Consider the following 6,295-nt stretch of genomic DNA (forward strand, 5'->3'; position numbering starts at 1 on the left):
TTCAGCAGAAACCCTTGGTACAGGGACCCTCTATCCGCAACCCGAGGACGCGTTCGGTGGCTTTGTCATAGGCCCTTCGGTTTGATTCTACAGGAATCAAAATATATATATATATATATATATTTAAAAGAATGAAGGCCATTCCTGAAGTAAATTTCAACGAGGAATTCTATGGTGACCTTCATTTTGACCTTGAAGTTGACCTTCATGGCATTTTGAAGGTCAAATTTGTTCTTTCAAATGGAAACCCCCCTTTTTTACATCTGCAATCGATAGAGCGGAAAATTCTACGTTCAGGTACGTACCCAATTTATAGGTCGATTGTAGCGTTCAAGGTCAGTTGGAGATTATTTGAAATTAACAAAGTTTTCCAAGAGGCCAGTGTAATTCCTGAAGTAAATTTCAACGAGAAATTTATTGGTGAGCTCTATACTGATCTTGGTTACAGCGCTTTGAATATTTTAAAATCATAAGGAAATTTTTCATTAAAAGTTCCAGGTGTTCTGGTGAGAGTTTTGTTCCTCCCCGAAGAGTTATAAAGACCTATACCGCTTTTCGATACCTCAGTGAATATCTAAGACAATACCATAAGTCCTATACCGTTTTTCCATACGAATATTACAAATCGAAACTAAATTTACGTATTGCGAGTACACACTTACTATCTTTCGCTAAAAGATTATTATGGCGCAAGCTAAACTTTCGGAACGAGAGAGGGCATCTGTATTAATGATACGTGGTTGGGGAGATCAAGTTCGATCTTATGATCAAGTTCATTTTCTTTTTAATCGCACTTTTCGTAATGGAGACGGATTAAGTCCGGTCTCAAAATCAACAACTGGAAGAACTGTAAGGCGCTTTATGAATCATGGATCTATCAAGGACCTTCAGAAAACTGATCGGCCAAAATCTGCAGGATCTGAGGAGATGCAGATGGACATCGCCCAAGCATTTGTTGAAAAACCACACCTTAGTTTGCGTCGAGATAGTAATGAGCGTGACGTTGCTCCTGAGACAGTGCGAAATTACAATCGCATAGCTTTTTGCCAAGAAGCTCATGGTTTTTAGTTCGAACATCTTCACTTAAGCGTAAGAGGCAAGGGGACTCACGCTAATCAACCACCCCAAGGGGAACGGAATTTACTACGTCCACGTCGTTGTTCCTGGGTAATGCTAAACGTGAACGTAAACTGCTTGGAAAGAACCTTGAAAAAACCTTGAAGATCATCACCAAGATCAATACAGAGCTAACCAATGAATTTCTCGTTGAAATTTACTTCGGGAATTGCACTGACCTCTTGGAAAACTTTGTTAATTTCAAATACCATAGCTTCTAACTGACCTTGAAAGTTACAATTGACCTATGACTTGGGTACGTACCTGAACATAGAATTTTCCGCTCTATCGATTGCTGATGTAAAAAAGGGGATTTCCATCTTGAAAAATCAAAGTTGACCTTCAAACATTCATGAAGGTCAACTTCAAGGTCAAAATGAAGCTCGCTTATCCGAGGCCGCACTATCTGAGTACGCGATTATACGAGGCTGAAACAAAAATAGTTTCCCCGTGTTATCCGAGCTATATCGCAATAGTAGTTCGTATTATTAAACCCTTATTCATTATTCATACATATGAACTTTCTTAACCAACCAGAACAGATTTTCCCAAACCTGTGCTCTTATTTGTTAGTAATGTATATAGTCTCTACGTTATAAGCCTCTACTTTCAGCTTATTACACCGAGCGTTTCTTTCTGTTTAAAATTCCGTTTTTATTCGAGTTTCCCTATTATCCAAATTGGACCCGGTCCACAATAGATCGGACAAGCGAGACTCTACTATAATCAATGTAGGTTACTTAATTTAAAACAATTTGAATCTAAACTGGATATGATATAACATTTTGAACAAAGTTAATCAGCTAATAATGAATTAAACAATTCAAATTTAAAAAGCCTCAAATAATTATATTCTTTTGCAATTATTTGTGGAAATGCGATTTGTAATATAATCAATTAAAAATTATTCAGTCATTTCAAAGCATAAAAATCATTAAACAATTATTTTAACTGAAATATTCATATATCTTTTAACAAATTTTAAACATGTAATAAATTTTAATCTTTATGCAATTTAATGTTCAAAAACAAATATTCAGCTTATATCAATTAGTCATTTTACAAAATAAGAAGCATTAAACTAAAATTGTTACTAAACCTTTAAATAATTTTTAGTTAATACATTTTTTTTAATTGCAGCTTTCCGTTCTAAAATTTTTCTTTATTAATAAACTCTTAGACTAATTCCAGAAACTGCGAGCTTTTGTAAAATTAGTTGATAATTAATTAATCATTTGACAACATAAAAAGCATTACAAAATTATTTTAATGAAAACATTCAATAATGTTTACATTTTATTCTCATTCAAATTTAAAACAGGATTTCTCTACATTTGATTTATTAATAAGTTTTCTAGCTAAGTTAAAAAAATAGAAATATGTGTACATATAATTTAGAAAATTGAATTTAAATACTCATTTCACAATATCGGAGGAACCATAAAAATTACATAATTGTAATACAATTATTTAAAAGAAAAAAAGAGACATCTATTACGAAAATAATAGCCAATATTTAATTACATAATCTGAGAGGAAATAACATATTTATGTTACTAAATATTAAGCAATTTAAATCCAATCTTTATGTCATTTGATATTTTATTTTTTATTATTAAATTTAAATTTAAATTATAATATTATTAAAGTTAATGACTTCACAATATATCTATTCATTTAATAATCTTTTATATTATTTGACAAAATTAGATTTTAAGATAAAATTTTAAAAATTGGTCTTGTAACAATGAATAAACCGATTTAAAATTTACCAAAATTATATTTAATTTTAAATTTGTAAATAATTTTAAAATATGAAATATGAATATAATATTAGTATAAAAAATTATAAGCGTGTATAACATAAAATTATTAACCTTTATAATTTGCTAATATAGAACTAATGAACATATTATTATTATAACTAAAACGTGAACAAAAAAATTTTTTTATGTCTCAATTATGTAAAATATAGAATTGATATAGCTCCAATATTAACTTTTAATAAATTTGTATTAGATAACTGTGATCAGGACCACCATTTACATCTTGGGATGACTCACCATCTCCTATATAAACTGACTAGCCTCTTGGCTCGGGGCCATTCAATTACATACTCTAGAAGCGGAAGCTCCGCCCGATTAATAAAGTCTCTTATAGTACAATTGTAAGTCTCGAAAGTCTTGCAAACTCCCCATTTCCTTCCCCCGGACTATTTTCTCACTTTTTCAAAACCTACTCGAGGAAATTGCAAGATCACATTTGGCGACCGTGTCAGGACCATTACGTACTCGTTGGGAAGAAAGACCCTTTTCCCAAGGACCCGGACTGAAATCTTCAAGGAACTTCAAACTGAGAAACCAAACAAGAAAAAGGAAAACATCAGGGAAACCCTTCAAGACCCGAAGATCCCCCTTTAAACAAAGGTTTTTCCACAAGCCCCGTGGATCAGGAATCTCGACGACAATCGATTCACCTGAGGAAAAGTTGGAGACAAAGAGATAAGGAAATGAGCCGACTATTGACACTTCTGCTTTGAGTGAGTACGAAAACATTTTAATCTTACCATTGTCTCGACACATGTCGAATTTACACAGCAAATACAAAAAATACACCTAAGAGAAGTTCAGTAGGCAAGTGTCTCAACAAAAGACGCTACACCCACGTTCACCAAAGCAAGCGTGAATACATCAAAGGAATTAATAACAGTGTGGGGTAAAAAGAGAAACAAGTGTAGCATAATCATAAAACAAGTGTTTATTTAAAACCATACATATGGAAAAGTTATAAATCCAGTGAGTGACAAGTGTTAACATCAAAAGGTCGCGTATAAATTAGCTTACGAAGTGACGTATCATTAAAATTCAAACAAGTGGAGTCCCCAATAAATGTTCAACTATCGCCAACCACAAGGCTTCAAGAGTGAATCTTCCACGAGCAACAGCGAAGCAGAATCGCAGCACAACAGCTCAGAAGTGAGCATAAATTTCTACGAAACCACCGACGACAATAGTTACTTCCCCGACCTACACCAAGTAAAAATAATCCAGCCCAAAATGAACACCATAAAGAAATTCCTGTCTAATGAGGATATCACTGCAGCTTCAAAAGAAGAATTAACAAGACAATTCTTCGAAATGAAGAAATCTCTCAGAGAAACCCAGGAACAGCTTTCGAAAATACAATCAAACCCACCACTACAACAACAGCCGACCGTAGAAACAGCAGAACTCCCGTACAGACTAACCATGGATAATCGAAGAACTCTGGACGCTCTATTAAGGAACTTAAGTGAATTTGATGGCACACAGGAAGTGGACGCCTTCAAAGACGACATCCGCGACTTGGTAAGCGAAATCTACGCACTAGCAGAAAACGAATCCATGAAAACAGCACTGTTTGCTGATGCGCTAAAAGCCATCAGGTCAAGAAAATTAAGAGGAGATGCGCAGCGGGTGGTTATGCGAATCCCACCACTTCTCACAGTGAAAAACTTAAGAGAGGCCCCTACCATGGAATTCGGCTCTAGGGGCAAGTAGTTGTCTCAGTTAACAAGGGAAAGAGACCAAATGTGCCAGATGATGAACGAGAGAGTAGAATCATTTATTAAAAGATATCAGGAAATGGACAGGAAAATCCAAAGATCGATAGACGATAGCTCGGTCGAATTCAAAGACTTTGAGAGACGCAAGGAGGAAACTGAACGAGTAAAAAAGTTCATTGGGTGCCTCCGCACAGAAATCAAGTATATGATAGCAAACTCGCGGCCAGTAAGACTGAATGACGCCTACCAGACAGCCCTGCAAGAGGAAAAGGAATTTCTGGATAAGGAAAGGAACGGTTTAAGCAATCAACCTAGTTTGCAGCTAGGAGAAACCTACAGCCACCCAGGCCAGCAATAAGAAACGGAACACCCTTTCCGAGACCCTCAACCAGCGTCACACCCGCAAACACAAGGAATCCAGTGCCAGATTTACCAACTTGTAAGTTCTTTAAAAAAAGGGGGCACGAGGAGGACAAGCGCTATGCCAAACAAAACCTGCAGAGGCGTGAAAATTTTCAGAGAACTTGGCAGGGCAGCAAAGACCCCCCCCCCCCCAAGAGAATGTACTCAACGGAGGAAGTCCTACCGGACGAGCAAACGGATGTGTACCAAATACAGGAAGAAGACCAGACGAACGACCCACCCGAGTATTTCCACGAGGAGGAAGAGCCGAGCACCCCTTCGTACGATTACGACTCGAAGGATACGCTTGCCGACGAGGATTACTGGTAGACTCAGGTAGCCCAGAATCTTTCATAAAAACACAATACCTATTAGAGAAGTCATGTAAACCCGAAAAACTGCCAATAGAAGAAAGGAAAAGGTTCGAGATAGTAGATGGAATCCACCAAGTCTTAGGAGCTTGCACCCTCACCACAGCCGCAGGACAGCCTCACCGATTCCACGTTGTAAGGAATAATTTCCCTACGGAGTGCAACGGAATTTTGGGTCGAGACTGGCTAAAGGCTAACAAAGCAAACATCAACTTTGTAAACAACACATTGTACCTACCAAAAATCTCGATCCCCATGAAAGGAAATTACAATCCAGTAATCTTCCACATAAAACAATCATGCAAGTCTGTCGAGATTCAATTACCTGAAGGAGACCATATAGTCTATGTTAAAGGGATCCTGCCGGGAATATATAAAGGAGGAAAAAACCCCACGAATGTTCTCACCGTAAACGCGAACGGAGAAAACCTTAGTTTAGACATCAAGAAAAAGGACATAAGGATCGAGAAACTAGATCAAACATCCCACAGAAGCAAAAGCACAAATCCGACAAACAGGGCTAGCCTGATATCAAAAATCCTTAACAATAAATTACCAAAGAAAGAAAGGAAACAATCAATAAAGAAATGGTACAATCTCAAACCAATCCCAATTTGTTCGGTCAAATGCAGTGCAACAAACAATTAACGAATAAACGAACTTTTGAATAAAAGCTCCTTGTCCCACCTTCCACGCGAACTAAAAGAGGAAATACAAGATCTGCTCACCGAATTCAGCGACATCTTCCTCCCTCCTGACAACCCTATGCCAGTTGTATCTGACGTGGAACATCAAATAAAGATACAAACAGATAAACCGATCAACGTACCACTATACAGACACCCCATCCTTCTACAACCCG

The sequence above is a fragment of the Belonocnema kinseyi genome, chromosome 4, assembly GCF_010883055.1.
Source record: "Belonocnema kinseyi isolate 2016_QV_RU_SX_M_011 chromosome 4, B_treatae_v1, whole genome shotgun sequence".
In the NCBI taxonomy this organism is placed as follows: domain Eukaryota; kingdom Metazoa; phylum Arthropoda; class Insecta; order Hymenoptera; family Cynipidae; genus Belonocnema; species Belonocnema kinseyi.